Below are 23385 nucleotides of genomic sequence, written 5' to 3' on the forward strand. Positions count from 1 at the left end.
CCATGTTTCTTTCTCTGTTTCTGGTTTTCTTCAAGCTCTCATTTCTGAGAGTTTTTATGAAACATCAAGAGGAGAGAAGTGCAGTATTGTAGGAAACTTGAACCAGGAATTAGACTTTTAGTTTGACTCTTGCTGTAAAATGTTAGTTAACATCCCCTTAGAAAATTTTTCTTTGATGCTGAAGGACCTTGCAGTGTCTCTGGTACCATTTGACCTTCTGTTTCTCCTAAGGATCCTGAGTGACTGGGAATTTAGTTTAAATAGGAGCTTGAACTTCTTTGTTTAACTTTTAGTTGGTTAGCTTCAGGGTTTGAAGAAAAAAAAATCTTGATACGAACTTCTATTTTCCTGATTGGCCTCTTTCTACCAAAGGTGAAGGAAGCAAACCCCCCATCTGGCTGAGGTTCCACTTAGCAGGGCTCTGATGATTCGGAGTCTGGCTCGCATACATTTTACAGAACATGTTCCCACACACAAACCAGCACTCTCTCATGCATCACATGTTGACTGTACCACCCATGACAGTGATGGCTCTGTGGAAGAAAGGACAGCCCCTACTCTTAGTCTCACACATGCTCTTGGTTCCAGCTGTGGTAGAGACTTCTTGAGTCACCTTCAGATTCTCACCTTTTCTGCAATGTGTGTGACCTTCAAGGACAGGCCTTAGAATACCTCAACCCATTAAGATCTGTCTGACCTAGGGGAGAAGGCATAATCACGTCTTAGCATGGGATGTGGTTGATGAAATTTATTACTGTATACAGAGGAACTTGAATTTTGCAAACATTCGGAAAAAAGTGAAAAATGCTCCTCAGGGAGTGACTGTGGTGGAGACAAGGAGAGTCATAGGACATGTACAGATAAAGGCCAGGATAAGAGAGACACAAGAGAAAGGTGCACGCTTTTTTTATATAACAGTTTTATTGAGATATCATTCATAGATGAAAAAATTCAATCTTTAAAAATATTAAATCCAATGGCTTTTAATAAATTCAAAAAGGTGTGCAACCTTCACTGTTATCTAATTTAGAACATTTTTATCATCCCTCAAAAACCTCTCTTTTACTTATTATCATCACTTACTGTTTCCCCTCCCCATAGCCCCTGGCAACCACTAATCTACCTTCTGTGTCTATGGATTTTCCTATTCTACACATTTTATAGACATGATTCACACACATGTGGCATTTTTTTTGTTTGACTTCTTTCACTTAACATGTTTTCAAAGTTCGTCTGTGTGGTAGCATGTATCAGCACCTCATTCATTTGTATGGCTGAATAACATTCCATTTTATGGATCGACCACACTTTGTTTATCCATTCATCAGTTGATGGGCATTTCAGTTGTTCCCACTCATTGGTTATTATAAAAAATGCTGCTACTATGAACACTCAAATCCAAGTTTTTGTGTAGACATATGTATATCTTTTCAATTCTCTTGAGTATTTACCTAGGAGTAAAATTTCTAGGTCATTATAATAAGAACTCTATGTTTATATTGTGGAGGATTGCCAACTGACCTCTAATGTGGCTGCATCATTTTATATTCCCATCAGTAAAGGAAGAGGGTTCCAATTTCTCACATAATTGCCAACATTTATTATTTTTCTCCTTGATGGGTGTGAAATATTATCTCACTGAGATTTTGATTTGATTTCCCTAATGGCTAATGATTTCGAACATCTTACTGCCTTTTATGTATCTTATTTGGAGAAAAGTGTATCCGGATCCTTTGTCGTTTTTGAAAGTTTGGGTAATTTTTTCTTTATAATTGAGTTGCAAAAGTTCTATATTTATTCTGGATGTAAGTCCCTTATAAGACATATGATTTGCAAATATTTCTCCCATTATATGGGTTCTCTCTTCACTTTCTCAATGGTATCTTTTGCAGAACAAAAGTTTTAAAGTCTGGTCAAGTCCAATTTATCTATTTTTTCTTTTGTCACTTGTGTTTTGGTGTTGTATCTAGGAAGCTTTTGCCTAATTCAAAGATGTAAAGATTTACTCCTATGGTTTTTTCTGAGTGTTATAGCTCTGGTAGTTACATGAAGGTTTATGACCCATATTGAGTTAATGGGTATATAGTGGAGTTAATCTTTGTGTATATAGGGAAGGAGTCCAACTTCATTCTTTTGTATGTGGATAACATACAAAAGATTATTTTTTTTGAAATTGAAAAGATTATTTTTTTCACCATTAAATTGTCTTGGCACTCTTGTCAAGAACCTATTGACCACAAATGAGAAGGTTTATTTCTAGACTTTCAGTTCTTTTCCATTGATCTATATATCTATCCTTGTGCCAGTACCACACCATCTTGCTTTCTGTAGTTTTGTAGTAAGCTTTGAAATCAGGATACCTGAGTCTTCCAACTTTGTTCTGATTTTACAAGATTTTCTGGCTCTTCTGGGTCCCTTACATATCCATATGAGTTTTCTGCCAAAAAAAAAAAAAAAAAGCCAGCGAAGATTCTAATTGCATTGACTCTGTAGATCAATTTTGGGAGTATTCTATCTTAATAGTAAATATTAAGTATACCAATCTATGAACAGGGGATCTCTTTCCCTTAATTTAGGTCTTTATTTTTTTCAATGATGTTTTGCAGTTATCACTGTACAAGTCTTACTTTTCTTACATTTTAAATTTATCCCTAAGTATTTAATTCTTTCTGATACTATTAGAAATAGAATTGTTTTCTCAGTTTTTGTTTTCAGATTGCTTACTGCTTGTGTATAGATACAATTAACTTTTGTATTCTGAAATCTTGATGAACTCATTTATTAGATCTAATAGTTCCTTTTGTGGCTTGCTTAGGATTTCTACATATAATATCATGTCATCTGCAAATAGAGATAGTTTTACTTCTTCCTTTCCAGTCAGGATGCTTTACTTCTCTTTCTTGTCATATTGTCCAGGCTTGATCCTCCAGTGCAATGTTGAATACAAGTGATATGAATGGACATCCTTTTCTTGTTCTTGATTTTAGGGGGAAAACATTCAGTCTTTTACCATATAGCATAATGTTAGTTCTGAATTGTTTGTAGATAGTCTTCATCAAATTGAGGAAGTTCCATTCTATTCATAGTTTGTTGGCTGTTTTTATTATGAAAGGGTGTTGCATTTTTTAGTCTTTTTTCTCCATCTATTGAGATGACCATGTATTTTGTTATTTATTCTATTATTATGGTGTATCACATTGATTGCTTTTTCTGATGTTAAATCAACCGTATTCCTTGGATAAGTTCCACTTGTATAATCCTTTTCATATGTTGCTGGAGCCAGTTTGTTAGCATTTTATTGAGGATTTTTGTGTCTATATTCATAAGGGATTATTGGTCTGTATTTTTCTTTCATCGTTTTTGTCAGGTTTTGCCATCAGTGGCTTTATAGAAATTGGGAAGTGTTCCCTCCTCTTCTGTTTTTTGAGAGTTTGTGAGGGATTGGTGATAGCTATGGGATTAAATATTGGTAGGATTCATTAGTGAGGCCGGCAGTCAGTGCTTTTCTTTGTAGGGAGTTTTTTATTGCTAATATAATATAGTTTTTTTCATTACTAATACAGTCTCTTCATTTGCTATATGTCTATTCAGGTTCTCTATTCTTTTGTCAATTTTTATTGTTTCTGGTGCACACATGTTAAAAGAAAAAGGTTACTTTGGAATTTCTTTCCCTGGCTCTCGTCACCCATTCTCCTTATTGTTTAGGCTCATCTCCGGACAGTGACTGTAGGAAAAATGAGAAAGACAGTATTTGCTTACAAATTGCAGACTTATTTACATTTTGCAGATTTTGTTATCTCATTGTTTCTTTTCATACATCTGGTCTCCTTCTACTTACTGCTGCTTCTCCTCATGAAAGCAATTCGACTAAGAGAGACATAAGAGAGTGGGGAGTAGAGAGACTCCCCCATTGAGATATGAGTCCATTTCTCTGGGCCATGTAAATAAAAAGTAGACATAACAAATTTCAGTACTGGGCCTGGCCCATGAGCCCTTACAGTGAGTAACTGTTAGCAAAGGTGTGATTATTCATAACTTCAGCAGAATTGAGAACATGAAATTCTACATTCCCTTCCTCAGAATTGTTCAGAGAAAGAGAAATGGTATTGCTTCCATGAAAGTTTATCTCAAGTCTCTCTCCTTTCTTTCTGAATCAGATCTCACATTTATTGATGGAGGACCACTTTCATGAAGAACTAAGTACAAAGATTATGATTTTCATATTAATTCCAGAAGAGATTGAGCAAAGAGCACCATTCATCCTTGTGACAGAAGCCTCAATTCTCAATTCTGTTGATATTAGATGAGCAATTTTTTCCTCTTACGTACTTTAAAAAACAAAAGCTAACTACCATCACCACCAATAAAAATATCCCTTAAACTTGGCATCAAACTGCACTGAGAAAAACCTATGTTAGCAAAGATAGCATTTTCCTGGTATTGCCCCATCTTGGGATTTGAGTTTTTTGATGCCCATGGGTACTACCTTTTGAGAGATTTAACAACTTTTTCTGTAGGATATTCCCTCCAACTCTACTTCAACCACCCCAGAACTGGGGTATTTTATTTACCAAGAAGTTTCTCTTTCTTATCTTTATTCCTAAATAACACATAAAAATTATCTAACAGTTGCCACTGAAAGGTTTCAGTGCATCTGGCTTCATTCTGAATGCTCCTTGCCACACCACAGGACTGTTGGTCATTAAAGGAAGTCCAGCAGTCTCTCCATGATCTGGATTCTGGCTCGTGATTTTACAGTTAATAATTATATACAAGCCTGGGGTAGTCATTTAAACTCAACTCTGTAATTTGTTTACATTCTCTTAATAGTTGTTTTTCTTTATCTTTATAAAAATAATACTTGCTTACTGATGTCTAAGTCTCTGAATGAGTCTTTCAGTTTCATCAACAGTGTTGCTTTGTGGGCATTCCAATGCATATATTAAATTTTTGCTTTATTTGTTTAAAAACTTGTTACTTTGAAATAATTTCAGGCTTGCAGAAATAGCACAAAGGATTCCTATATTTCCTTCACCAGGAGCCCCCAAATGGTATTGTATCACATTTGTTTAATTTATGTTAATGTTTTTAGCAAAGCAGTGATCTCTAGGGTGGATTATGAAGCACAGATGCTCATTTCATCAAGTGGTGGGCAACTACCACTACAGCATAAAGCACTAACAGAAAGATTTGTTGCTATTCAAAACCAATGTTCAAACTTCTTCGTCAGTTGGCGCTTGTTTTCCTTCTTAGTTTTGCTTGCTTCTTGAACCCTATTTCAGAAAGTCTTAGAGACATACATTTCTGTCTATTTAAGAAAACACTGAAGGACCTGAAAAAAACCTGTCCTCAATTATTTCCAATTGAAACTAAAGCAAGTTTTAACATGTCAGTCTGATTATTGTAAAGCCCACATTTATTGTAGAGTGTCTTCTAGACAAGCAGGCTGGGCATCATCGTATTCTATAATATGATAAAGTATTCTATAAAGTAAGGTTAACACTTAACCATCATGCATTGCTTAATTTATATATTAAACTAATTAAACAGACTTTCATATTATATCTGACAAAATAATTTTTATAACAGGCAAAATAATGACAAAACCCCCCAAAATTTGGAATACTATGAAATGTTTATTTTCTTGTTTGAGACATTACTTTGATGCCATGACTATTCTCTTGCCCTTTCTTTCTTTTTCATGGACCTTAGGGCACACAATTGGATTACTGATAATCCTTAGTCCATGACACACTTTCACATTTGGTCCATATGTGGCTCTTTTATTAATCTACTCATTTATTTCTAATAATGTAAAAAACACTCATGACCTTGTCAGCCATCACTGCCAATATAAAAGCCAATATTTTGGCAGTAATTGAATTTTATTTTCTAGAAAGCCATTTTATATCTCTGTCTCTCCCTACCCAACATTTAGGATGGTAACCACTGTCCTAAATCCTGTGTTCATCAACCTTACCTTCTTTTGTAATGCAGATTTTTTGGTTTGTGTGTGCTGATTAGCAGGGTGATTTATTTTGTTTTTATGTCCTTTCTAGATCCCACTCAGACATGCCTTTCACATCACTGTATTTAAGAGCACATTTTGCTCATTGGCACTGGGGTAATCAGTTCTTCATTTATTCTTCTTACTGGCAAGGGCAGAGAAAAACCCCATCTCACTGGATAATGAAACCAAGAAGTGCCTCTGTGGATTGTCTTGGTTATCTCATGTTGGGTGTTTGGTGATGTCAGCTTTGAGCAGCTCCTCCCCCATGTGCTGAATGGTGTCTGTGGCTAGCCATGCCCAGTGATGACCAGTACCAGGAATTTCCTTTTCAGGAGCTTTTCCATATGTTGGCTGAATTATGAGCTCACACTGAGGAAGTTTTAAAGAGGGGAGGCTTCCTTGCGGGCATTTGGCTGTGTTACCCACTGAGGTCACTGGGAGTTTGTTCAGCAGGAAGAGAGTGTCATGGGCAGTGGAAAGAAGACTGGCTTCAGAGCTCTGAGATGTGAATTATAGTTTCAGTTCTGCTGCTAACTCTCTGTGTGACCTTGGACAAATGGTGTTTACCTCTCTGGGCCTTAGCTTCCTCTTCTGTAGAAGAAACACTTAACCCAAATTATTTCTAAGGGCCCTTTCTAATGAGGAACCTGGGAAAGAGTGGTTAAATAACCTGCTCCGGATCCCGCTGCCCTTCCTTCACTTGGTTAAGTGTGGAGTCAACATACATTCTGCTGGCTTCTACAGGATGCTTGGGGGACAAGGATGAATAAAACACTTGCCGGACCTGGCTCAGGCACTCAGGGTCCTGCTACACTGCAAAGTACTGAATAATGTCTTCTCTAGTCTGTCTTACTAAGTTCAGATCTGTTTATGGGCAAGGATACCATCTTAGGACTCCTGACTGTAAGCAACAGAAGCACACTGGGGACTAACTTAATATTTATTGTCGTAACACAGGCAGGTGGAGTACTTCCTGAAAGAAATAAGCAGGGACACAAATGGGACTCAGTGAGAGACTAGGGATATTCAGTTGGGTGTGGAGGGGAGCATCTCTCTCCATCTTTACTGCCACTTCCCCTTGTAAGCCTGCTTCACTCTTCATCTTTGGAGTAGCTGCTACTTGGCAGAAAAGAGCTATGGCAACCACACTATTTTATATGGAGGGAGACAAACTCTTTCTCTCTCAATCTCGATTCCGAATGCCTAGGAAGGTATTGTAATTGGACAATTTTGTGTCAGCCAATCTCCCTCTACCCTCAATCCAATCTTCTGTGGCCAAGTGGAGCAGATTTGGGAAGGTTATGTCATACAAATACAGCCTCTCACCCTTCCACTCTGAGAATGGGATGGGGGACACATGCCTAGGAAAGACATCCTGGCCTCCAGCCTGGCTGAAGGTCCATGACCAGTGCTGGTTGCTTATCTTTCAGTGCTGGGCAATAATCCAGAGTGGGTAGGTACTCTGTGCATGCATTTTGAACAAATGCACAAATGAATCTGATCAACTGAGAGTGAAATCATAGGAAAAGGCTCACCAAGCAAACCCCACTTTGGGCTTTAAAAAGAAACCAAAAGAATATTAGCCCAAGAGAACAAGCTGCACAATTTTGAAATAGAAGGTCAGAGAAGGCAGTGAAACATGCCACTAGATACTGTGCATTAACACCATGGAATAGACAGTAAAGCTGATCATGGCTCTTAGAACAAATGTGGTTTCTTATAAGGCATCAGAGAATAAGGAAGTGATAATAGAATGACATCTTTTTTGAGATTTCAATGAATGAGAGGTCTTTCTTAGAGCTTCTCTCATTCCTTTAAATATACAAGACCCTGACCGAGAGTAGCCAAGGTGGACAGGGAGGGCCCTTTGCAGTTTACTTTCTACTAAGCATGACCTTTAAGTCCAAAGAAGTTTCTAATGGCTAATTGTGGACATTAGTGCTGAAACAAGCCCAAGCCAGCCTCTCATCCATTGCCCTAATTTTACAAGGAGACTCAACTATCCACTGTCAACTAAAGGCAAAGGGATCCCTAGCTCAGAGTTCTGGAGAATCAGTCTTTGGTTGCCATTATATCATCCATACTCAACAACTAAAGACTGTCCTGTCATTCAGAGCTGAAGAGGAGAACTGAGAGCAAAGGCATAAATTAGGATACAGACAGTTTAATTATTACTGAGGTAGTGAACAGAAGCCTGACTTTGATGGGAATATGTTCACAGATGAGCTTTGTGTTTGTCTATCAAGTTATTTGCTCCATATTACCTAAATTAGTGCCACTGTGCTGATAGATTGACCTGATTTGTGCTTGAGTACTCGCATTCTCCAAGACCTGGCTAACAAGTGCCATGTCAAAGCCAGGATGCGCAGGTCTGAGCCCTGTTGGTCTTGGTGCAGGTGCCTGAAGGAGTGTCTTTTCAGCTGGTATTAATACTCTTAGCCAGCTGGGCAGTGTACAAACACACAGGGGTGGGAAAGCTGTAGTATTTTATGTTAACTTATATTTATTTTATATATATTTGCATTAAAATATATGCTATGTATTCATTGACTAATAAATTTTAATACATATTAAATATATGATATGACATTTAAAAATGTATTAGAATTATATATATATATTGTGCCAAGGGTGTCCTTCCCGTAGATTTCAACTATTTCATGTCTCACAGGGACTTTTTAAGGGAAGGTATATTGGGCACTTTAATCAAAAAAAATTTTTAATGAATAACTTAAAATTTTAACTTAGATTAAAATAAGTATGAGAAATTCTTCAGCATAAGAATCCCACTTACATTATTGAAGGACAACATACCCATTTATAAAGTCAATATGCTTTTCTCTAAAACATTAAATGTGTTCTAGGAAAAAAATACTTCCTGGAGAAGTTGTTTCCTTTAGAAAATTCATTTCTTCTTGCTCTGACTGTTCTTGGTTGACTAATCATGAGAAATCTCCCACTGATGAGGCAATTCTCAGATGCTGTCACCATGGGAAAAAGAAAAAATCCAATTTCTCTTTAAGAGGAAGCAGCACCTGGAATTGACAATAATTTCCCTGGAAGAATAACATCTCTTGATAAATGGAATTTTTAAGCTTAAAAATTAATTTTTCAATACTTAAAATTTGAAATTATTGCTAGAATTGATAAAGGGGTACAATTTAAGGATTACACTTGTAAGTGCCAGTATGGAAAGAAAATTTTATGATGGAACTGAGTGTTAATGGTGTAATTTGAATTTTTTTACTTAAAAAAAGTTTGTCTGTGGGCTTGGATATTTGATATTTAGGATATTTCTCAGACAGCAGAAGGTGTGGGTTGTCTTTGAGAAGTGGTCTAGAATATGTATCTCAGTCTAGTGGAGGTGATATGAGGGTCTACATGTAAAAGGTGTACCATCCTGTGCATTACCATGTGTAAATAATACTTCACTGAAAAGGGGAGCAAGAGTGAGCTAGCCCACCAGCTAGTGAGCAGTGCAGAGAGCTTTTCTCCACAGCTCCCGCAGGCTTCAAGGTGTCCAGCTCTCGCTCCTGGTTTTCACCCAGCCAGGTCCTTAGCTCACAGCTCTGACAAGCTACCTGGAGGTAAGAGGTAATGGTCTGTGCTGCTCCTCACGTACAAGGGGACTGTGTATTTACCCCTTCCAGGCTGCCTTCCACATACAGTAACATTCTATGTGTAATGCTCTTGGTGGCTCTCTACCCATGCAAATCCTCCCCCTCCCAATAGAGCTTGGAAGGAGCAACTGCTGCCATGTCATCCCACCTGCCTCCTCAGAACAAGGCACTTATGCAAGCCCAGTCCCTCCTCTCCTCCATGCTGTGAGTCCTGCTGAGACAGGCCTCCCATGAGGGGGTCCTCTGACATTGTCCATGAATGGGTAGGGAAGCCCACACATGCCTGCAAATACAAGCTATCCCTCTATTAATATTTATCACTTCTTCTGTCTAATTTTAGCTGGTTCAAGCCTCAGGTGGGAATGAATGATGACAATGAACAGGATCCTGCAAAGACCCCAACACTGCCTCCAAACAAGAATACATAAAAGCTCCTGGCTTCTCTGGAATGAAACCTGGCATGCCTAACTCAAACCTCATTAAAACCTTGCAGAGTTATTATGCAAAAGTACTCGCTGATCTTTATTTGTCAACTTTTAAATGTCTTTAATTTTTTAGAAAAATCAAATCCATTATAGTTTTTGGAGTTTGTGACTTTATCACAGCCCTCTCCTGGAATGGCTTTATGAATTAGTTGACAAATAGATACAGAAATGAGATATAGATCAACATGTTAACTTTACTACTGAAGTTGGATTAAACATCTTGCCTTGGGGAGATTCTCAAGATGGCGGCATGAGTAGGGTGGCAAAAATCTTCTCCCTAAACCATATATATTTTGAAAATACACCAAATGCAACTATTCCTAAAAGAGAGACCAGAAGATACAGTACAACAGCCAGGCTACATCTACATCTGTGACAACTCAGCATCTCACAAAAAGGGTAAGATACAAGGGACCCAAGTCCCCAACCCCAGCTTACTGGTGGGAGGAAAAGAATCAGAGTGGGGAGGGAGTGGAAGCACAGTACTGCTAAATAACCAGCCCTAGTAATCTGCACCGGGAGCACAGACACACATTGCATGGTGTACTTGATATTAGAGAAATGGAAAAGTAAAATCCGAGACTAAGACTGCAAATAGGTCCTCACAGCCTGCTGCCCTGGAACAAGAAAAGCAGGTGCTTTAAAAGTCTTAAAGGCACAAGGGTTTAACAGGTAGACAAAATCATCCTGGCACACTCAGCCCAGCAGGCTGGGAACTTTAAGGAACTTCAGGTGCCCTAATTCCCTGGGTGGCAGTGCAGCTCTGAAGCCTCTGCCGTTCATTCCCCTGCAAGCAAACCAGCTAACTGGCCACTGCCAGAGAGCAGCCTGGGAGCAGCCCCGCCCACAGCAACCACACAGTCTTCTTCAAGCATGCAGCTAACCAGGCCAGACCCAGAGGCTGCCCCCTGTGCACAGCTGCCCAGCACAGACAGCAGAGAGACTGTGCAAAGCCTGGAAGGCACAAAGAGGCTTTATTCTTGTGGCGAACATGCACTTGCTTGCCTGCAACTCCCACCAGTGCCCTAGGCCATCCTGAGGGTTGCCCCACACACAGCAGCTCAAGGGATCAATCCAGAGGATGCCACCTGCACCCAGTTGACCGGCACAGGCAGAGGAAGCCAGCACAAAGTCTGGAAGCACATAGGGGCTCTGCTCTCATGGCAAACATGTGTTGATTGCCTATAACCCCTGCCAGTGCCCTAGACCATCCCGATGGCCACCCTGCCCACAGAAGCTCAGGGGATTAACCCAAAGGCTGCCCCCTGCACCTGGTTGACTGGCACAGGCAGAGGAAGCTGGTGCAGAGTCCAGAAGGCACATAGGGGCTCTGTCCTTGTGGCAAACACACGCTGCTCACCTGCAACCACTGCTAGTGTCCTAGGCCATCCTGAGGGCCGCCTAGCCCACAGCAGCTAAGGGGATCAACCCAGAGGCTACCCGCTGTGTGCAGTTGCCTGGCACAGGCAGCGAAGACTGGTACAGAGTCTGGAAAGCAAGAAGAGGTGCCATTCTTGCAGGAGAACCCACAACACTTGCCTGTGACCGCCACCAGTGCCCTAGGCCATCCCAAGGGCCACCCTGCCCACAGAAGCTCAGGGGATTAACCCAAAGGCTGCTCCCTGTGTGCAGCTGACCAGCACAGGCAGCAGAGATGGGCAAGGTGACCAGCAAGCAGGAAGGGACTTTGTCCTCCCAGCTGACACATGTGCCGCTAGCTGGTGATCACTTCTATCACCATGACAACGCAGAATAACACGGTTCAGTCTAAAATCACTCAAACACCAGAGAGAGGGCCTGGTGAAACTGAAATAACCAATTTTCCTAAATAAGAATTCAAAATAAAAGTCAGAACCATGCTGATGGAGCTGCAGAGAAATATGCAAGAGCTAAGGGATGATTTCCAGAGGGAGATAACAGAAATGAAACAGAAGGATTTAAGAGCAGACTGGATGAAGTGGAAGAGACTGTTAATGGACTAGAAATCAGAGAACAAGAATACACAGAAGCTGAGGCAAAGAGCAATAAAAGGATCTCTAGGAATGAAAGAATATTAAGAGAACTGTATGACCAATTCAAATGGAACAATATTTGCATCGTAGGGGTACCAGAAGAGGAAGATAGAGAAAAAGGGTTAGAAAGTGTCTTTGAAGAAATAATTGCTGAAAATTTCCCCTATCTGGGGAAGGAAATAGTCTCTCAGACCATGGAAGTCCACAGATCTCCCAACACAAGGGACCCAAGGAAGACAATACTAAAACATATAATAATTAAAGTGGCAAAGATCAAAGACAAGTACAGGGTATTAAAAGCAGCCAGAGAGAGAAAAAAGATCACCTATAAAGGAAAACCCAACAGGCTATCATCAGACTTCTTAACAGAAACCTTACAGGCCAAAAGAGAATGGCATGATATATTTAATGCAAAGAAACAGAAGGGCCCTTAACCAAGTATACTGTACCCAGCAAGATTATCATTTAAATATGAAGGAGGGATTAAACAATTCCAAGATAAGCAAAAGTTGAGGGAATTTACCTCCCACAAACCACCTCTACAGTGTATTTTAAAGGGACTGCTCTAGATGGAAGTACTCCTAAGGCTAAATAGATGTCACTGGAGAAAATAAAATCACAGCAAAGAAAGTAGACCAACCAAATATTAACTAAAGGCAAAATAAAATCAGCTACCCAGAAAGTCAGTTAAGGGAAACACAAGAGTACAAAATAAAACACCTAACATATCAAGAGTGGAGGAGGAAGAAAAAGAAGGGAGAGAAATAATCATTAGACTGTGTTTATAATAGCATAATAAGTGAGTTAAAGTTAGATGGTTAGATAGTAAAGAAGATGCCCTTGAACTTTTGGCAACCACAAATCCAAAGCCTGCAAAGGCAGTAAGTACATATCTATTGATAATCACCCTAACTGAAAATGGGCTGAATGCACCAATCAAAAGACACAGAGTAATAGAATGGATAAAAAAGCAAGGCCCATCTATATGCTTCTTACAAGAGACTCACCTAAAACCCAAAGACATAGACAGATTAAAGTGAAGGGATGGAAAAAGATATTCATGCAAACAATCAGGAGAAAAAAGCAGGTGTTGCAGTGATTGTATCAGATGAAAAAGACTTCAAAACAAAGAGAGTAAGAAGAGATAAAGAAAGACATTACTAAATGATAAAGTGGTCAGTCCAACAAGAGCATATAACCATTATAAATATCTATGCACCCAACACAGGAGCACTGATTTATGTGAAAAGATACCAACAGAATTACAGGAGGAAATAGAATGCAATGCATTCATTCTTGGAGACTTCAACACACCACTCACTCCAAAGGACAGATCAACCAGACAGAAAATAAGTAAGGACACAGGGGCACTGAACAACACACTAGAACAGATGGACCTAACAGACATCTACAGAACTCTACACCCAAAAGCATCAGGATACACATTCTTCTCAAGTGCACATGGAACATTTTCCAAAATAGACCACATACTAGGCCACAAAAAGAGCTTCAGTAAATTCAAAAAGATTGAAATTCTATGAACCAACTTCTCAGATCACAAAGGTATAAAACTATAAATAAATTGTACAAAGAAAACATAAAGGCTCACAAACATATGGAGGCTTAACAACATCCTCCTAAATAATCAATGGGCCAATGATCAAATTAAAACAGAGATCAAGCAATATAAAACAGAGATCAATGGGCCAATGATAAAATTAAAACAGAGACAAATGAAAAGAACAGCACAAAGCCCCAACTTCTATGGGACACAGCAAAGGCAGTTCTAAGAGGAAAATATATAGCAATCCAGGCCTATTTAAAGAAGGAAGAACAATCCCAAATGAATAGTGTAAATTCACAATTATTGAAACTGGAAAAAGAAGAACAAATGTGGCCCAAACTCATCAGAAGGAGGAACATAATAAAGATCAGAGAAGAAATAAATAAAATTGAGAAGAATAAAATAATAGAAAAAATCAATTAAACTAAGAGCTGGTTCTTTGAGAAAATGAACAAAATAGATAAATCCCTAGCCAGACTTATTAAGAGAAAAAGAGAATCTGCACACATAAATAGAATCAGAAATGAGAAAGGAAAAATCACAATGGATACCACAGAAACACAAAGAATTATAAGAGAATACTATGAAAATCTAAAGCTAACAAACTGGATAACCTAGAAGAAATGGACAACTTTCTAGAAAAATACAACCTTCCAAGACTGACCAAAGAAGAAACAGAAAATCTAAACAGACCAATTAGCAGCAGTGAGATTGAATTGGTAATCGAAAAGTTACCCAAGAACTAAACCCCCTGGCTAGATGGATTCACTGTCTAATTTTATCATACATATACAGAAGACATAATACCCATTATTCTTAATGTTTTCCAAAAAATAGAAGTGGAGGGAATACTTCCAAACTCATTCTATAAAGCCAGCATCACTCTAACACCAAAACGAGGAAAAGACCCCACCAAAAAAGAAAATTACAGACCAATATGCCTGATGGACATAGATGCAAAAATACTCAACAAAATATCAGCAAACTGAATTCAAAAATACATCAAGAGGATCATACACCATGACCAAGTGGGATTCATCTCAGGGATGCAAGGATGGTGTAACATTTGAAAATTTATCAACATCATCCACCACATCAACAAAAAGGACAAAAACCACATGATCATCCCAATAGATGCTGATGAAGCATTCGACAAAATTCAACATCCATTCATGATAAAAACTCTCAACAAAAGGGGTATAGAGGGAAAGTACCTCAACATAATAAAAGCCATATGTGACAAACACACAGCCAACATGATACTTAACAGTGAGAAGCTGAAAGCTTTTCCCCTAAGATCAGGAACAAGACAGGGATGCCCACTCTCCCCACTTTTATTCAACATAGTGCTGGAAGTCCTAGCCACACAATCTGACAAAACAAAGAAATAAAAGGCATCCAGATTGATAGAGAAGAAGTCAAACTGTCACTATTTGCAGATGACATGATATTGTACATAAAAACTGTAAAGAATCCACTCCAAAACTATTAGAACTAATGCCTGAATTCAGCAAAGTTGCTGGATACAAAATTAATACACAGAAATCTGTTGCATTCCTATACAGTAATGATGAACTAGCAGAAAGAGAAATCAGGAAAACAATTCCATTCACAATTGCATCAATAAGAATAAAATACATAGGAATAAACATAACCAAGGAAGTGAAAGACCTATGCCCTGAAAACTATAAGACACTCGAGAGAAATTAAAGAAGACACTAACAAATGGAAATTCATCTCATGCTCTTGGCTAGGAAGAATTAATATTGTCAAAAAAGCTATCCTGCCTAAAGCAATCTACAAATTCAGTGCAATCCCTATCAAAATACCAACAGCATTCTTCAACAACCTGGAACAAATAGTTCTAAAATTCAGATAGAACCACAAAAGACCCTGAATAGCCAAAGCAATCCTGAGAAGGAAGAATAAAGTAGGGGGGATCTTGTTTCCCAACTTCAAGCTCTACTACAAAGCCACATTAATCAAGACAATTTGCTATTGGCACAAGAACAGACCCACTGACCAGTGGAACAGAATACAGAGTCCAGATATTAACCCAAACATATATGGTCAATTAATATACAATAAAGGAGCCATGGATATACAAAGGGGAAATGACAGTCTCTTCTACAGCTGGTGTTGGCAAAACTGGACAGCTACATGTAAGAGAATGAAACTGAATCATTGTCTAACCCCATACACAAAAGTAAACTCAAAATGGATCAAAGACCTGAATGTATGTCATGAAACAATAAAACTCTTAGGAAAAAACATAGGCAAAAATCTCTTGGACATAAATATGACCATCTTCTTCATGAACAGATCTCCCCAGGAAAGGGAAACAAAAGCAAAAATGAACAAGTGGGACTATATCAAGCTGAAAAGTTTCTGCACAGCAAAGGACACCATCAATAGAACAAAAACACATCCTACAGCATGGGATAATATATTCATAATGACATATCCTGTAAAGGGTTGACATCCAAAATATATAAAGAGCTCATGCACCTCAACAAACAAAAAAGCAAATAATCCAATTAAAAAATGGGCACAGGATCTGAACAGACACTTCACCAAAGAAGAAATTCAGATGGCCAGCAGGCACATGAAAAGATGCTCCACATTGCTAATAATCAGAGAAATGCAAATTAAAACCACAATGAGATATCTCCTCATATCAGCTAGGATGGCCACCATCCAAAAGACAACAACAAATGTTAGCAAGGATGTGGAGAAAGGGGCACCCTCTTAGACTGCTGGTGGGAATGTAAATTAGTTCAACCATTGTGGAAAGCAGTATGGAGGTTCCTCAAAAAACTCAAAATAGAAATACCATTTGACCCAGGAATTCCATTCCTAGGAATTTACACTAAGAATGCAGGAGCCCAGTTTGAAAAAGACATATGCACCCCTATGTTTATTGCAGCACTATTTACAATAGCCAAGAATTGGAAGCAACCTAAGTGTCCATCAGTAGATGAATGAATAAAGAAGAGGTGGTACATATGCACAATGGAATATTATTCAGCTTTAAGAAGAAAATAAATCCTACCATTTGCAATGACATGGATGGAGCTGGAGGGTATTATGCTCAGTGAAATAAGGCACACAGTGAAAGACAAGTACCAAATGATTTCACTGATCTGTGGAGTACAGAACAAAGAATAAACTGAAGGAACATACCAGCAGTAGACTCACAGAACCCAAGAATGGACTAACAGTTACTAAAGGAAAAGGGACTGGGGAGGATGGGTGGGAAGGGAGGGATAGGGGAAAAAAGAGACATTGTGATTAGCACACATAATGTGGGGTTGGGGGCATGGGGATGGCAGTAGAACACAGAGAAGACAAGTAGTGATTCTATAGCATCTTACTACACTGATGGACAGTGACTGTACTGGGGTATGTGGTGAGGACTTGATAATGGGAGAGTCTAGTAACCATAATGTTGCTCATGTAATTGTACATTAATGATACAAAAAAAATTTTGGCTTGGGCCCAAGATCCAAATGGTCTTCAACTTGACTTACCACTCATTCGCAGGCAGGACAGCTGTAGGCCTGCCCCAGCAGGGGCAGCACCTGGCTCCTTGGTCTTAGCCTAGGTGGGGAAAGGACGGGTACATCCTGTGACCAACCTGTTTAAAACAATGAGAGTGGGGACATTCGGAGAGCCCACTGCAGACAGGTGGGAGAGCTCAAATCCATGCCCTTTATACTTTGACACTAACTGGTAATGGGAGCACAAGCTGCTATCCTTGTAAGGAGTTAGAGAAGAGATGAAGAGAAGGAAAAGTACTTCCCAGTGCTTCTTACAGGTTAGAAGTTCCCTTTCCCTAAGTCAAGCAGGAGCAGGTGGGGACAGAGAGATGTTTCCATTTGACCATTCCTGGGGGGCCCTGAGCCCTAAGCTTTGCTAATTGACCTTTATCCATAGGGCACCAAAATTTGAGGTCTCAGAAAAAGTTTTAAATAATCTGCAAGGACTGTGCATGCATTTAAATCCCACCTCCGCAACAAATGCTCCGCCACCAGCTTAACCAGAAGAGATCATAGCCCAGCTCCAGCCTCAGGCCAGTCTGAGTACCAGCAGAGACAGTGGGGCTGGAGGCCCCCAGTCCCTCTGTGGTCATGGAGAGTGTCCCTCCGTTCCTCTCCTCATCCCTTTTCCTGTTGCATACCTGATACCATTTTTGATTTGAAGGATTTTTCACATTGCTTGTCTCTAACATCAAAATTGGTTGTTAAGATGCTGAAGGCAGAAGAGTTCACTCAAAGAAGTGTTAGAATTCTTTCAGCATATGCTGCACTAAACCGAACAGTTTACATTCTAGGAGGAGATAGCGGTGATCAAGTAATTACTCCCAGGAGATAATGCTGCTCTTGTGTATCTGCCCTTTACATGCTGTCCTTTAAGCCAGTACACTAATGAGGCATGCTGCAGTTACTTTGAGGATACTCACTGGGACACTTTTTCAAGGGAAAATTATTGTCAGAAGGCATGAGTGAGAAATCACAGACACAACATGTGTACACGCAATGTTTGTTGACCATTCATGCTAAAATTTACTATATGAGAGGAAGTATATTATAACCACAAAATGATTCCTTTCTTAATTGTGAACAATAAAACTTGAACTCTCATCTCTGCTTTATTTTAGCCAGGTAGCCAAGAAGCAATAGTGACAATTTTTGGCTTTTTTTTTTTTTTTAAATACAGACAAGTTTAAGAGGAAAACATTTCAAACTTATTCTTTCTCCAAGTCACTTTGCGGTACTGTGTCCAGTAACAATGGCTTCTGGAGCCCATATCCTCTGGCTGCCTAGGGGCCCCTTTACCTTCCTCACAACCACTTACTCATTTTGTAATCAAAAGAAAAGGTGCTTTTATCGGGCTGCAGCCTATTATGTGTAAGGACACTGGCAGACTTGGCATGGGCAACCCCATCAGTCCAACCTTGCTGCAGCGCAAGTGCGGAATGGTTGTCTGCTGGCTGCAGGGCTCTAGCCGGCACATACTCTACTCGGACAAGGAACAGTCTTCCATGGCTGTCCAGTGGTGGTTGTCAGGAAGTGCCTCCTTCTACGTGATCAGAGTCACCTCCATGTGGCTTCAAGCACTGGATGTGTTCTCAGGCATATGGGCCCTTCAGCTATTCAAACACAGCAGAGGTTGCAAACCCCTGTAGGGGATTTCATTCCTTCTGCACAAGGCTTTAATTTTTAGGATCATTGCCAGTGTGTGAAAGTTGGAAGATTTCGTGTCATCCAGATTTCTAGCTACTTTTTATAAACCAGAGGATTAGGTCTTCACTTTTCCAAGTCAGCTGTAGTCTGGCTGGCCCTGGAAAAGCTGCCTCTTCTGGACACATTTCACCCTTCAGCCTGCTACATATGTAGTACCTGCACCCAAATGGTTTCTCTTAAATCTCTTTTCTCGGCTGCCCTCAGCCATTTCTCCCGCATCATGGCTTCCAGGCTCCTCACAAGTATGAGCCCTCCTGTGCAGTCACACCAAGATGGAAACACAGGTCTGCAGATGTGGTTGGGGGTCACAGGCTCTCCTTGCTGTACAGCATTCCTTCTCACCATGTGAACGCCACTCTTGTGTTAGTTCCACTTCAGGTCATGTCACTTTGTGTTGTTCTCATTATTGACTTGCCAGGAGCTTTTGGTCAACTAACATCCTCCAGTTTTTATTTATGTCAATGTTGTTACTTGAGTCCTCCATTTGTACCTTTAATTTAAATGCAGAACTTTTCTTATACTTCTATTTCATCTTGCTGGTTAAAGGCTCTAAATGCAGCCTGTCAGAGAATATTTATAAATTCTTCACTTTGTCATCTAACGTATCCTGAGCATTCTGTCTTCTACACTAGTTCTGGCTAGAACTTCTAGTGCAACATTGAATAGCAAGAGTGAGGATGGGCATCTTTATCTCTGCCTTTAGAGGAAAGCTTTCAGTCTTTCACAACGAGTATGATGTTAGCTGTGGGCTTTTCATAAATGCCCTTTATCAAGCTTGGAAATTCTCTTCTATTCCCAGTTTCTGAGGTTTTTCTTTAATTTTTCTTCCTGTTTTTACCAGGAAAGGGTATTTTGGATCAAATGCTTTTTCTACATCAATCTAGATGATCATATGTATTTTTTCTTTCTTCCTTCTTTTAATGTAATTATTCTATTGTATTGATTGATCTTATTTTGAACCACTTTTGCATTCCTGGCATAAATCCCACTTGGACATTGTATATTATCCTCTTAATAAAGTCATTGAATTCCATTGCTAATATTTGGTTGAGGATTTTTGCATCTAAATTCATAAAAGATATTGGTTTTTAATTTTCTTTTCTTGTAGTGTCTTCTTCTGACTTTATTATCAGGGTAACACTGGTCCCATAGAATGGCTTAGGAAGTATTCTCTCTTCTATTTTTTGGCAAGAACTCATGAAGGATTGGTTGTTAATTCTTCTTTACATGTTTGGTAGAATTCACTAGTGAAACTGTCTCCTATTGGACATTTGTTGGGAGGTTTTGATTACTGTTCAATCTCCTTACTTGCTATAGATTGTTGAGATTTTCCGTTTCTTCTTGAATTAGTTTAGGTAACTTGTGAGTTTCTAGAAATTTGTCCATTTTGTCTATGTTATCTAATTGTTAGTTACAATTGTTCATAATATTCTGTTCTAAGCTTATTTCTGCAAAACTAATATTGATTGCCCCTCTTTCATTTCTGATTTTAGTTACTTGTATCTTTCTTTCTTCTTTGTCAGTATAGCTAAAGTTTTGTCAATTTTGTTGATTTTTTTAAAGACTAACTTTTAATTTTGTTCTCTATTTTTCTATCCTTGATTTCATTTATCTCCCCTCTAATCTTTATTATTTTCTTCCTTCTTTTAATTTTGTAGATTTGGTTTTCACTTATTTTTATAGTTTTTCCAGGTGTAAAGTTAAGTTATTGATGTGAAATCTTCCCTCTTTTTTAATGTAGCTGTTTAGAGATGCAAGCTCCCCTTGAGAAGTGCTCTTATTGCATCCCATGAGTTTTGGTAGGTGGTGGTTTCATGTTATTTACCTCTAAATATTTTCTAATTTCTCCTGTGATTTCTTCTTTGACTCACTGGTTGTTTAAGAGCATGTTATTTAATATCCACATATTTCTGACATTGTCAGTTTTACTTTTGTGTTTCGTTTCTAGCTTATCCCATTAAGATTGGAGAAGATATTTTTTACTGTTTTAATTTCTAAAATTTATTGAGATTTACTTTGTGGCATAGTAAATGGTTTATCATCAGGAATAATCTATGTGTGCTTGAGAAGAATGTGTGTTCTGCTGTTGTTGGGTGGCATGTCCTATATATGTCTGTCAGATTTATGTTGTTTGGTAGTGTTGAGTCCTCTATTTCTTTTTTATCAAGGTATCATTGATATACAATCTTATGAAGGTTTCACATTAGCAACATTGTAGTTACAACATTCATTCATAGTATAAAGCTCCTCCCCCACCCCATTGTAGTCACTGTGCGTCAGCATAGTAAGTTGCTAGAGTCACTACTTGTCTTCTCTATGCTATACTGCCTTCCCTGTGAGCCCCCTACAGTATGTGTGCTAATCCTAATGCCCCTTAATCCCCTTCTCCCTCCCTCCCCACCTCCTTCTGTTTGGTAACCGCCAGGCTCTTCTTGGAGTCTGTGAATTTGCTGCTGTTTTGTTCCTTCAGTTTTGCTTTGTTGTTATACTCCACAAATGAGTGAAATCATTTGGTACTTGTCTTTCTCTGCTTGGCTTACTTCACTGAGCATAATACCCTCTAGCTCCATTCATGTTGTTGCAAATGGTAGGATTTGTTTTCTTCTTATGGCTGAATAATATTCCATTGTGTATATGTACCACATCTTCTTTATCCATTCATGTACTGATGGACACTTAGGTTGCTTCCATTTCTTGGCTATTGTAAATAGTGCTGTGATAAACATAAGGGTGCATATGTCTTTTTCAAACTGGGCTCCTGCATTCTTAGGGTAAATTCCTAGGAATGGAATTCCTGAGTCAAATGGTATTTCTATTTTGAGTTTTTTGAGGAAACTCCATACTGCTTTCCACAATAGTTGAACTAATTTACATTCCCACCAACAGTGTAGGAGGGTTCCCCTTTTTGAGTCCTCTATTTCTTATTGATATTCTTCCTCTATGTTCTATCCATTACTGAAAACGGTATATTAAGTCATCAACTATTATGGGAAAACTATTCTTCCTTCAATTTTATCAATGTTTGCTTCATGTTTTGGCCCTGCTGTTTCATGCGCATATATTTATAATTGTTAGGTTTTTTCTGCATTGATCCCTACACTCTTGCCAACACAATGTTATCAAACTTTTCAACTCTGCCAGTGTGCTTGGTTCATTTGACTGTTTCTTATTATGAGTGCAATTGAGCATCATTTTAACATGCTTATAGACCCTTTTTCTTCTCTATAAACTCTGCTCATATCCTTAGCTCATTTTTTTGCTATTTAAAAATTGTATATATGTATATGTGTGTGTGTGTGTGTATGTATATAATCATAATATATTGGGGTAATTAGTCCTTTGTTTCAGTGTGATTTATAAATATTCATTCACCAATGTGTCATTGTTTCTTTGACTATTTATGGTGGCTTTTCCTATGCAGAAATCTTTTGATTTTCATGTACCTAAATTTATCAATATTTCCTGAGTTTTACATAATAGTTAGCCAAGGATTCTTCCCTCAAAGACTGTTTTAAAAACTCCTTTTTACTGTAGTTTCTTTTAATACTTTCTGGTTTCGTTTTTTTTAACAAAGCTTATTATTAAATAAATTTCATGGGAACTGTATGCTGGTGCAAAGTGTGAACTAAGGATCCATGCTTACTAATCTTTCCAGGTGGCCTTCTAGTTATCCCAAACAATATATTGGTTAGTCTATCTGTTCAGCTAGCCTTGATGTGACCTAACTTGAATAATTTGACTTTCTTTCTGATTAGACAGATTTCCAATCACCAGAGCATTACTTAATGAAAGCCCACCTGAAAATATATCTTGGTCACATATTTTGGTACTGAACTTGTCCATAGAAAAGGCTTCTAGGGGTTCCTATGGTACACAATTTCTCATCAGTCAATATTCCACAAGTTTATCCACTCTGACTTGTTCCAGTTTAATAAATGAGCTTTCTGTAATCAAGACTCCATCTGTGACCCATTTCAGGACTGTTTCTTTATTTGTACAGTAGGCCACTGCCTTTAAAACCTGTTTGTTGCCCTCAGTTCCCTCATGACTGAGGAATAGAGCTCCATTATAATCTGCTGCAAGAATGCCCCAAAGTCAACCATATATTGCTGAGCTGTGTCTCTGAATATTACTTTCTCAGACTCCCTATTGTGAAGTTCCCAGAGAAAGTATTTGCAAATCACATATCTGAAAAAGGACTTTTTTTTTTGAAAAAGAACTTTTGTCTGGAATATATAAAGAATTCTCACAGCCTAGTAATAAGACAACAAACAGACCTTTTCTAATGGTCAATTTATATAGACAATTCAATAAAGATTATACAGGTGGCAGGAAAAGGTTGAACACATGTCACTAGGGGATGAGATATTACTTCACATTTATAAGAATGTCTAAAATTACAGAGAATGACCAAACTAGATGCTTATGAGAATGTGGAACAACTGGAG

At 38.6% G+C, this 23385-nt stretch overlaps 1 protein-coding gene across 2 annotated transcripts in view; it reads right to left on the minus strand.

Moving 5' to 3' along the window:
* LOC118968671 (doublecortin domain-containing protein 2-like) overlaps nt 1-23385 on the minus strand; it is a 147948-nt gene that overhangs the window by 46634 nt on the left and 77929 nt on the right. The window contains exon 3 of one of the 2 annotated variants that reach the window (XM_073224400.1): nt 2590-3724. The exons of the other annotated variant lie outside the window; for it this stretch is intronic. The gene's annotated coding sequence lies outside the window, so the exon portion shown is untranslated. Of the gene's footprint in view, nt 1-2589; nt 3725-23385 lie in introns of those variants that run through there. 2 annotated transcript variants of the gene reach the window in all.

This window comes from Manis javanica, chromosome 16 (genome assembly GCF_040802235.1).
Source record: "Manis javanica isolate MJ-LG chromosome 16, MJ_LKY, whole genome shotgun sequence".
Taxonomy (NCBI): Eukaryota; Metazoa; Chordata; class Mammalia; order Pholidota; family Manidae; genus Manis; species Manis javanica.